At 39.1% G+C, this 12230-nt stretch overlaps 1 protein-coding gene across 1 annotated transcript in view; it reads left to right on the top strand.

The window, feature by feature from the left end:
- Positions 1-7620, top strand: part of LOC135094481 (uncharacterized) — a 406203-nt gene extending 398583 nt beyond the window's left edge. The window contains exon 11 of the transcript XR_010263832.1: positions 7520-7620. The gene's annotated coding sequence lies outside the window, so the exon portion shown is untranslated. The remainder of the gene's footprint in view (positions 1-7519) is intronic.
- The last annotated feature ends 4610 nt before the right edge of the window (positions 7621-12230 follow it).

The raw sequence follows: 12230 nt of genomic DNA, 5'->3' as shown, positions 1-12230 counted from the left end.
ATAAAGACAGAATAAACAGAAAGAAACAGACATGCACAAAAGGAGCAATAAACAGAGAAAATAGACGAAACATAAATAGACAGAAACGAAGGGAAGAATTAATAAAAAAATTGAGAAAACGGGTAAACAAACAGATAGATAGGCAGAATATATGAGAGAGAAAGAGAGAGAGAGAGAGAGAGAGAGAGAGAGAGAGAGAGAGAGAGAGAGAGAGAGAGAGAGAGAGACTAATTAACTTGTATTGTCTTTTACTCTCTCTCTCTCTCTCTCTCTCTCTCTCTCTCTCTCTCTCTCTCTCTCTCTCTCTCTCTCTCTCTCTCTCTCTCTCTCTCTCTCTCTCGGACCCTCATATTAGTTTCCAATACTGCCGTCCAATAACAGGCTAAAACAGTTTCCTTGCCAATTAAAGTTAGTTTTGTCTAACTGTAACTATGAGTCTTGCTTGATAACACCACCACTAACTGCGCCCTTGTTCTGGACAGGGAAGGAAGGTTGGCTGGCTGACTGACTTATTGACTGGCTGGTGTCTGTCCATCAGTCAGTTTGTCCGTCAGTCTGTCTATTTCTTTGTTAGTGTTTTAGTCTCTTAGTTTGTATATTTGCCTAACTTTTTTTTTTATCGTAGTTAGTAGATCATCTGTCTATCTGTTTATCTATTTGCCTGCTTTATATGTGTATCTATTTATCTCTCTTCTTTTTCTGGTTGTCTATCTATTTATTTATCTTTTTTCTCTCTGTTTCTCTTTATCTGTCTATCTACGTATTTCTGTCTATCTACCTCTCTCTTAATCTCAATCTCTCACTTTGTCTTTTTATGTAACTGCCTTTCTGTCAATCTATTTCTCTTTCAATCTGTCTACCTCTCTGTTTCTCTGTGTGTCTTTCTATATACCACTTTCTTAAACTGTCTTTGTCTCCTTTTCAATATATCTCTTTCTGTCTCTTAGTCTGTCACCTTTTCTGTCTTTTTACCTTTCTATCTCTGTCACTATCTATTCAATGTCTCTTTGTCAGTTTGTGTATCTCTGTCTATCTCCTTGTGAACTTCAATCATTGTGTCTGTCTAGTTTATCGTTTATTCCTCTGTCTATTCTTCTGTTCACGTGCCTACCTGTCTGTCAACCTACCTGTCTGTTTGATTGAATTTATCTTTATAATTTATCTGGTTGTCTGTTTTGTCTGCTTTAGTCTTTGTATTCATTCGTCTTTTCCTGTCTGTGTTTATGTTTGTCTGTCTGTTTATTTGTCTTTTCTGTCCGTATTTGTTTGTCTTACTCTCTGTTTATTCGTCTTTTCTGTCTATCTGTTTTTTTTCTGTCTTATCTGTTTATTCGTCTTTTCAATTTGTCTCTGTCTGTTTGCCTGTCTAATTATCTGTTTATTCGTCTTTTTAATCTGTTTCTGTCTGTTTAAACTATTAATTGGTCTTTTCTGTCTGTCCTTGTTTGTCTGTCTGTCTTAATGATCGTTTACTCGTCTTTTCACTGACTACTTGTCTGTCTAATTATTTGTGTCTGTTTTATCATTATATTCGTCTTTCTACCTCCACCACTAATCAGTGACAGGAAAGACAAAAAGCTCCAAACACACAAATGCCATCATGATTCACTCGTGTACATCCTGCTCAGCCAGTCTACTTGAAGTTCCAATCCCTTTATAAAACATTCAGATCCTCTCTAACCCTCCTTAGTAAAAATGCAAAGCCCCTTGGGAAAACACTTCAAGAATACTGACAGGACCATATCTTAAACACACAGGCAGACCACGAGACACACTCTACACTTACCCTGCCCTCATTCACCCCATTCCCCACCCTCATGCACCCCTTCCCTGCCCACTCAGTCCCCAGCAGCCCTCTTTTGCCCCTTCCTCTTCCTCTTAGCCGCAGTTTCCGCGCCATAAAGCTTCAGTGCAAGAGTCTGTTGTTTATAGGACACCCTCACGCCAGGCAGTGAAAGCTAGATATATCACTGGAATGCCTCGTGACTTTCTGCATGCTGCCATGTGTTTGTGGAGGAGGCCAGGACAGAGATGAAGGGTTAGTGTGTACGGGTATTGGCAGAGAGAGAGAGAGAGAGAGAGAGAGAGAGAGAGAGAGAGAGAGAGAGAGAGAGAGAGAGAGAGAGGTATTGTAGGTGGTGAAAGGTAAGGTAAGGTGAGGTTAAAAAAAAGATAGGATGATTAAGATGGTTTTGTTGTTTCATTATTTTTTTCTTATTGGTGTTTATTGGTGTATCTCTCTCTCTCTCTCTCTCTCTCTCTCTCTCTCTCTCTCTCTCTCTCTCTCTCTCTCTCTCTCTCTCTCTCTCTCTCTCTCTCTCTCTCTCTCTCTCTCTCTCTCTCTCTCTCTGTGTGTGTGTGTGTGTGTGTGTGTGTGTGTGTGTGTGTGTGTGTGTGTGTGTGTGTGTGTGTGTGTGTGTGTGTGTGTGTGTGTGTGTGTGTGTGTACTGCGTGCCGGGAATGTTAGTGAGGCGGAGTGCTGAGGAGTGTGGAGACAAACTATCAGTGTGGTGAAGAAGTTTGGGAGAAAAAAACGTGTAAACTTTCACAAGACGCTGGTGGGCGAGGCTGATCTGTCCCCGAGATTGACACAAACCGCCAAAGAGTTATAGGCAGTGAGGAGGAGTGTTATGAGTTATGGGGCCAGTGTTATGAGTTATGGCGCCAGTGTTATGAGCGTTGGAGCAAGAGGTGGTAGTAATAGAAAGATGTTTAAGCGATATAAATGTGTTATAACTGATAGAAGTTATAAGCAATGGAACAAATTGAATTAGTAATGGAAACGTGTTATGAGCAATAGAGGAAGTGATGATAATAATAGAAATCTGTTATTAGCGACAGAAAGGGGTTGACATAAAGATGTTATAAGCCATAGAAGGTTGTTATAAGAGACAGAAGTGGTATTAGTAATGCAAAACTGTCAAAGCGAAAGAAACAAAACATCATGTCATCAGCAAATGGTGGCAGCGGTGGGATGCGACACAGAGATTACTGACATTTATGCAGACCAGGGATTTTTTTTTTCTTTTTTTAGGACAGAAAGAAGAGAGAAGGACTCCGTCTCTTAAGGACAAGAAGGACTCCATGTATTGATTCGAAAGATTCCGGGGCCTCTATTTTTTTTATTTTAGGACAAAGAAGAATTCCATTTATGAGGAGAAAGGACTCCACCTAGCAGTGTTGAAAACAAGGACTTCATGTGTTGGCTGGAAGGATCCCTCCACTAATTGACCTTGAAGACAGAAAATACCATCCACTGGACTGAGGGAAAATAAAGGTTTCCATCTGGTGATCTTAAGGACAAAAATTACTCCATTTATTGATATTCAGGGCAGAACAAAAGAGAAAAAGACTTCACCTAAGTCTGTTCAGGACAAGGACTCTATGTTTTGATTCAAAAGATCAGTGGGACTCCTTCTGTTGGTGTTAAAGAGAAAGAGAAGAGAGAAGGACATCAGTGTTCGGGACGAGAGAGAGAAGAGAGCGAGGACTCCATATAGAGAGGAAAGAAAAAAAAAAGAACTCTATCTTCAAAACGAACAAAGGACAACTCTCTCTAAAAGAAGAAGAGAGAGAGAGAGAGAGAGAGGGCTCCATCAAGCAGTGTTCACGGCAAGGACTCCCTGCATGACCCCTGAGGATCCCTGGGCCTCCCGCTTCGGCAAGACTTCCCGGGCCTCAGGAACACGTGCCTTCGGCCGGATGGGATCACTGAGGGGGAAGAACTTTTTAATGGAAAGTTTTAATTACAGCAGCAGGCAAGTCCCGGATTGGCGAAGGAAGGGCCTGCAGCAAACAGCGGCGCGGCAATAACAGTTCACCACGGCCTAATGGTAACGCGGAATTCGTGATTAACAAACGAAAATATCGCCAAACTAAGGACATAACAGAACCAGGAATTAAAAAGAAAAAAAAGGAAAGGTTATGTAAGACTGTGTCCTTTCTCGCTTCGTGTTATTTATTTTACAACCTGAGTGAGTTATGACTTAACGCCAGTGCTGATATTTTCTCGTTTTCTGTACATTACGGTGACTGTTATTATTATTATTGTTATCGTTGTTGTTGTTGTTGTTGTTGTTGTTAGTAATAATAATAATAATAATAATAATAATAATAATAATAATAACAGTAATAATGATAATAAAAATAATAATATAAACAGATAAATGAAGAACAGAAAAAATATAATAAAATAGTAAGATGATAAATGTATGTATAACGAACAGCCATTAGGTAAATTAAAGAATCCATACAACATTTCAAGATAACAGAATACATGATAAAAAAAAACTAACAGAACAATAGCACAGAATAAAATCAAACAAAAAACAGAATAAAATACACAAGAAAATACATCATAAAAGCAACAGCAAAAGTAATGAAATAAAACGAAATAAAAAAAAACTCAATACATAAAAAAAAACAGGAAATATAACAATAATAAAAAAAAGAAAATATAATAAAAGAAAATACATGAGAGTACATAATAAAAGCAAAAGAAAACGTGTTGATCTCCCTCCGCCCCACAAAAAAAAAAAAAAATGTATCCCCTTACTCCATTATAATACCAAGACACGGTTTTTCAGGGGGGCCTCAAGCAAGCACTTCGTTAAAGAAAATGGGATGAGGAAGTCAGGCAACGTTTTTTTTTTCTGGTCAGAGGGATTACTGTTATTTTCTCTGAGATGACAGGGACTTGTTGATCTCTTGCCAGGATGAGGAGGAGCAAAAATAGGGAGGAGGAGGAGGAGGAGGAGGAGGAGGAAGATGATGAGAAAGGAAATGAATGGAGAAAATTATATAGACGATGATGATGATGATGATAAGGAGGAGGAGGAGGAGGAGGAGGAAAAGTACGAGAAAGAAAAGTGGGTGGAGGGAGAAAATGAACAGGAGGAAGAAGAAAAAGAAGAGAAAAGAAAGCAACGAAGAAGAAAACAACACCAACAGCAGGAGGAGGATGAGGAGGAGGAAAGAAAAGAAAGGGAGACAAAAGAAATAAAAAAAATAAAGAAAAGTGAAAAAATGTAAAAAGGAAGACTCAATCTGCGTAAAACAAGAAAATAAAAAAAAACTCATTAATATAAAGAAAAAAATGAGATAAAGAAGTTGTCTATTTATCAAGTTATTAGTTTATCTATTATATATTTAGTGTAGGAGAGCAGATATTGCCATTTGAACTTTGGCCAGAGAGAGAGAGAGAGAGAGAGAGAGAGAGAGAGAGAGAGAGAGAGAGAGAGAGAGAGGCCAAAAGTTTACACAGGGAAGCGAGACCACGAACTATAATAAAGTTTAAGGTAGAATTTAAACCTTTTTGCTTTTTGTTTGAGTGAGGAAGGGAATGAGGAGGTGAGGGAGTGAGAGAGGGAGGGAATGAGTGAGTGAGCGAGTGAGTGAGGGAGGGAATGAGTGAGTTTGTGAGGTAGTAAGTGAGCAAGTGAGTGAGTAAGTGAATCAGTGAGGAAGGGAGGGAAGGAGTGAGTGAGGGAGGCTTGAGTCAATGCAAACCCTGCTTCACTGAGTGCTTCGAACTCCTTGTGTGAGCTTAGAACCTGGCAATGTTTGTTCTGGAGAGAGAGAGAGAGAGAGAGAGAGAGAGAGAGAGAGAGAGAGAGAGAGAGAGAGACTTACTGAGAAGGAAATAGACACAGATAGACAGACAGACAAAGGAGGAAATACAGGCAAGCAGAGAGACAGAAAGAAAGATAAACTGGTAGACAGACAGATAAGAAAAGACAAGCAGGTAAGCAAACAAAGAAGAAAATTCAGACAGAAAGTAGACAGAAAGACAGACAAGCAGGCAGGTAGACAGACAGAAAAGAAAATACAAGCAGACCGACTGACTGAAAAAAAGCCAAAAAAAAAAATAATAATAATAATAATACTAATATAAACTAAAACAGAACAAACACTTATCACTTACTCATTAATATTCAGAATGCGAGCCACATATAAGTTAATTAATATGAGAAGAAAATATTTTCACTAAAAATAGAAAACGGGCGTGATGATAATAATAATAATAATGAAGGGCACACTTTAATAGTCATGAACTTGGCTCTTTTATTTCAGAACCGTAATAAAACTGGGAATTATGGTTTGATTTATGGCTCTTTATGGCGCATAGGAGTGGTGTGAGGCAGATTTTTATTACTGCTTCTACTGCTGCTGCTATGACTACTGCTACAACTGCTACTATTACTACTACTTATACTACCACTGCTACTATTACCACTACCACCCTTCCCTCCGCTATTGTATGTCTCTGGCCCCTTAAGAACTTTGGGCGAGGAATAAAAGACTGTATCTCCTTTAAAAACCATTGAAGCCTTTATACTGAATGGAATCTTGTATTATCCCTATCTCCTTGCTCCTCTTCCTCCTCCTCTTCCTCCTCTTCCTCCTCCTCCTCTTCCTCCTCCTCCTCCTCCTCCGCGGCAAGGGTTCAGAATAGCGCTGTCAATCTTGAAATGCACGCTCGGGAAATTTCTGCTAAAGCTTACTATTAAATATTTTTGTTCCACCCTGTACGCTTGCTTGCTTGCTCTTGTGTGTGTGTGTGTGTGTGTGTGTGTGTGTGTGTGTGTGTGTGTGTGTGTGTGTGTGTGTGTGTGTGTGTGTGTGTGTGTGTGTGTGTGTGTGTGTATCCTACCGCTGCCACCAATGTTTTTGATAGGGATTGTGTGTGTGTGTGTGTGTGTGTGTGTGTGTGTGTGTGTGTGTGTGTGTGTGTTAATCTCTTCCCCTTTATGTTCTAGCATGAACAGATAAACATATAGACAAAAAGTATAGACAGATAGACAGACAAATAAACAAAACAACAAACATACAAACACTGACAGACAAATGAACAGATAGATAGATAGACAGACAGACAGACAGACAGACAGACAAACAGGTAAACTTTCTTTAGACATCAACATCCCTTCATTCTTTCACTCAATATTCAGCTCAAGATAGCAAGTGACATATCAACCTCCTTACATCATCTTATACATCCCAAGCAACTCTTAAGACCATTCCTCTTAATAAAAATATATCACAGACAACAACAGCACAGATAACGAGTCTAACCTTAATTACACACCTTAACAAGCCATTAAACCCCGGTGATTTAGGGCAGCTCGTTAAAGGCAAGCTAATTAGGGGACAGGTAATGACAAGGTAAGGACAAGGAAAGGAGAAGGTAAAACGAGACAGCATCCATTAATTCTCAAACTGATCGGAATCTTAGGAAAGGAAGTAATGTTGGAATTGTTAAAGTTTCCCCCTCTTCTTCCCCTCTACGCGATCACTTCTCATTTTCTTTGGCGGTAAGTTCGGAGCTCAATTTATGGGACCAATGTGGCTGCCCTAAATTGTTAAGAAACTGTAAACTTTCCACGACTATTCTTGGCTGAAAGCATAAATATGACCTACCCTTTCTGTGTGTGTGTGTGTGTGTGTGTGTGTGTGTGTGTGTGTGTAAGGAGAATTTGTTGTTCTGTCATAATTCTTTCCTCTTACTTACATTTTTCAGGGTGAGAAGACAGGTAGAGAACAGGTACAGATACGAATCTTCCTCCTCCACCTTTTCCTCTTCCTCATCCCCTTCTTCTTCCTCCTCTTTCCCCTCCTCCAACGACGGCGAGTAAGTACCGATATAAAATTTTAAGTGTTCTGTTGCTTTTTTTTTTATATGTGTCTTGTGATAGTAGTAGTAGCAGTAGTAGTAGTAGTAGTAGTAGTAGTAGTAGTAGTAGTAGTAGTAGTAAGAAGAAGAAGAAGGAAGTGAAAAGAACATAAACAAGGAGAAGAAAACAAAACAAAAAAAATTAAAGAAAAGAAAAAAAGAAGAATAGGGTGAAAAGGAAGAACAAGAAGAGAAGATAATAGAAGGAGAAAGGAGAGGAGGAGGAAAGAAGAGTAATAACACCTTCCTGTCATCTTCCGTCCCAACGCAATTTCTGTCCTCCCTTTTTTCCTTCCTTTTTTTCCTCCCTTTTTTCCTCCGTGTTTCTTCCCATGTGTAAAGTTAGAGCTTGAGATATGTTTCTCTCTCTCTCTCTCTCTCTCTCTCTCTCTCTCTCTCTCTCTCTCTCTCTCTCTCTCTCTCTCTCTCTCTCTCTCTCTCTCTCTCTCTCTCTCTCTCTCTCTCTCTCTCTCCTCCTGTACATCACTCCCTTCAGAAACTCGCATCTATTTTGATCCATGAAAAAGATGTTATGCGCTCAAGAACAAGTATTATAAGCGATAGAACAGTTGATATAGCCATGCAGAAGTGTTATAGACCATCGAAGAAATGGTGGAAGACTTGGAGGACTTGTTATAGGTGACAGATCAAGTGTTATGAGCCGTGGCATCTTTACAGCTTTTTAACAAATGGTGGCAGCGAGTAGGATATAACACTGACCTCAGTTATGACCTTTTAAGACTTTACCAACACCACTGTCACCATCTGTAACAACCTCAGGACACCACAAGAACGTAGATCATTGAAGTCAATTTAACACATCAACACACGACTATTTCTAACCAATAACCATAATAACACACAAACATACAACACTTAATCAATATAAACCTTTAAGAAATCACCACCACTGCTACCATCGTTTATAACAACTCCAAAACACCGCAGGAGAATACAATAATACAACTCTAAACTCAATACAGCCCTTCAAGACACCACCACCACCGCTGCCACCATTTGTTACCGCCACACAACACCACAGCTGACTCAACACCACGCTAACCCTTTAACAGAGCAATATCAGAGACAAACTAATGCTGCAATAATGTTGACCTCTTCTCCTCAGTGTGTGTCTGTCTGTGTACGGGTCGCTGTCTGTGATAAGTGTTTTCTGTGTGGTTTTATCATGTGGTGCTGCTTTGTCTGTCCCTACCTGTCTTACATCCACCTTTACAAATTTCATATACCTCTTTTTTTATCTTCCTCTTCTTATTTCCCCATGTCCTTCCATTATTTTCTTTCTTACATTGCCCTCTTTCCTCTCTAATTTACTTTCATTGTCTTCCTTCCAACGTGCTTCTCTTGTTCTTTCTCTCTTTCTTCTCCAATTAACTTCTCTCATTTACTTTCATTCCCATTGTCTTTTTTCTATCATAGGTCTCTTCCCTCCTGTCTTTCCTCTCCCATGTACTTCCATTTTCTTCTTTTCCTCAGTCTTGTTCTTCCTCTCTTTCTTCCCCTTTTCTCTCATATACTTCCAATCACACTCTTTTTTCCAGCATTGTCTTCCCTTCCTTTTCTCTCCCATGTACTCCCATTGTCCTCTTCCCCACCACGGTCCACCTCTCTTTTTTTAGTCTCTGGCCTTAGATAAGAGAACAACAAATAAAGTAGTAATCTCTACATTGCACTACCTCTTCCCTCCTCTTACACTTTCCTTCAAGCAGTCTAGCCACTCAGTCCTCCTCTCTTTCTTCCCAATGTGGAGTAGATGCAAGAACCACAGTAGTAATCTCCTCTGCTACCTCATATTGCATTACCGTAGTAGTCTCCATGTCTCTCTCTCTCAAGTTCTTGTTGTTGGTGTGTGAGGCACGAGTCACTGCCCCTGCCTGGCCTACTCATATTGATGGGATGGGTCATTAGATATAGGGAGGTGCAGCTCTCGTCGTACTGTTTCCTCCTGTCCTTCCCTTGAGTTGGTAGTGATGGTGGTGGTGGTATTTGTTGTGGTAGTAGTAGTGGTGGTAATGGACGTAGTGTTGTTGTTGTTATTGGTTGTGGTAATGTTGGTAATATGAGTAAAGTAATGGTGTTATTATCATTAGTACTACAGTAAGTTTTTATTTTTCTTTCTTTCTTTTCCTTTTTTTTCTCTCTCTCGTGGGGGAAAGAGACAATTAGTGGAGCCTTTTTTTTTCTTCCTGAATTTGTTTTTGTCCTTGGTTTTTCCTCCCTTGTGTGTAAAAAGCGGTGGTGGTGGTGGTGGTTTTGGTAGTAGTAGTAGGTAGTAGTAGTAGTAGTAGTAATGTTGTTGTTGTTGTTGTTGTTTTCTTCTTCATTCTCTCCTCCTCCTCCTCCTTCTCCTTCTCCTCCTCCTCCTCCTCCTCCTCCTCCTCCTCCTCCTCCTCCTCCTCCTCCTCCTCCTCCTCCTCCTCCTCCTCCTCCACCACCACCACCACCACCACCAGCAATAGCACACAAAAATCGCGCTTAAAAAGGAACTAAACAAAAAGCTGATATACCAATAGACAGCAGAGGCGTGGACCAAACCTAGCAAGAACACACACACACACACACACACACACACACACACACACACACACACACACACACACACACACACACACACACACACGAGTTTTGTTATTATCTTATGCACTTAGAGTTCTTTTGTGTGTTTGTACTAGAATCCGACTTTTTTTTTATCTTGTGTATCTTTTTTTATTTTTTATCTTTTTTTTTTCTTATGTCCACAAGTTTTCATATTTAATACAGGAATACGATTATTGTTTTCTGTTTTGTCTGTCTTTATTTTCTTTTTTATTTATCTTTCGTCTTTCTTTTTTTCGTCTTTTTTTCTTGTATTTTTTGTACTGAAACGCGATTCTTTTTTTTCCTTCCTTTCTTTCTCTCTCTCCCATTTTTATTATCTTATGCACTCAAGTTCTTCTATCTTTATACTGGGATACGATTTTTTTTTTCCCTTTCTATCTCACTTTTTTTCTTTGTCCTTCGTGAAATGAAACCGTGTATTGGAGAGAGTAATTAACTTTTCTGTCTTCATTTTGCCTCGCCTTTGTTTCCTCTTCGTTACTTCTTTTCATTTCTCTCTTTCTCTCTCCCTTTCTTTCTTTTTTCTATTTTCTTGTATTTTCGTATATTTGGAATTAATCATTTACGTCTTCCCTTTACTTTTTGTTTTTTTTTTGTTCTCCTTTTTGTCTTTTTTTGTTTTTATTCTTATTCTACCTAAAGTGAAACCGTATATTAGACATTACTTCATTTTTCTGTACTGCCTTTTATCTTTCCTTCTGTTTTGTTACTTCTCCTCCGTTCTTCCTCTTTCTCCTTTTTTTATTTTTTTATTTCTACTTCTTCTGTGCGTGTGTGTGTGTGTGTGTGTGTGTGTGTGTGTGTGTGTGTGTGTGTGTGTGTGTGTGTGTGTGTGTGTACCAGAGAGAGTATTTAAATTCATGTCTTCTCTCTATTTCCTTGTATCTGTTCTTTTGTACTTCTTGGTCCGCGAATCCCTGAATTAGCAGAGGAAAGGTGACTTGAATACTTTAAGAGAGTCTGACCTAAATGCAAGTCCGTTTTCTATGTCACCTGCTGGGCCAGGATTTGTACTGTCGTCCTTGTAATTAAACGCTCAGAAATTCCTTAAATACTCAATCTTTCTCTCTTTCTCTCTTTCTTTCTTTCTCTTTTCTTTTCTTTTCCAGAGTTTTTAAAGTTTTTTTTTAATTTATCGTATAACTTTCTCTTTTCTTTTGTTCTCTTGATTTATGTGTTATGGTTGAGTTGTGTGTTCGTTGTTGTTGTTGTTGTTGTTGTTGTTGTTGTTGTTCTTTGTTTGTTTGTTTGTTTGTTATGGGGTAGCGGAGGTGTTGGGAGTGGTGATAATTAATTGTTGATGATAATTTTTCATGATAATAATAGTAATAATAATGAAGACAGTAATAATGATAATTATAATAATGACTGATGGTGGTAATGATGAGAGTGATAATAATAATAATAATACACACACACACACACACACACACACACACACACACACACACACACACACACACACACACACACATCATCATCATCATCATCATCAGCATCAGCATCCAGTGTGTGTGTGTGTGTGTGTGTGTGTGTGTGTGTGTGTGTGTGTGTGAGAGAGAGAGAGAGAGAGAGAGAGAGAGAGAGAGAGAGAGAGAGAAATATATGCAATCGTCTTAAAAACTCCTCAAAAATGCATAAGGCAAAATCAGTAGGCCTACTTTAGGAAACATATAGGCCTACTGGGGATTATTAAAGGGGAACTGGATAGGCTCAAGGGAAGGAGGGGAGGAGGGAGGGGGGTATGGAGGTTATTGGGTTTTGGTAACACTGCACAAACTTTCTGGTATCTCAAGGTCAGTGGAATGTTGAGATCTTCTTCTTCTTCTTCTTCTTCTTCTTCTTCTTCTTCTTCTTCTTCTTCTTCTTCTTCTTCTTCTTCTTCTTCTTCTTCTTCTTCTTCTTCTTCTTCTTCTTCTTCTTCTTCTTCTTCTTCTTCTTC

The sequence above is a fragment of the Scylla paramamosain genome, chromosome 45 (genome assembly GCF_035594125.1).
Source record: "Scylla paramamosain isolate STU-SP2022 chromosome 45, ASM3559412v1, whole genome shotgun sequence".
Taxonomy (NCBI): domain Eukaryota; kingdom Metazoa; phylum Arthropoda; class Malacostraca; order Decapoda; family Portunidae; genus Scylla; species Scylla paramamosain.
Note: the sequence above shows the minus strand (reverse complement) of the source record. Positions and strands in the feature narration are given on the sequence as shown.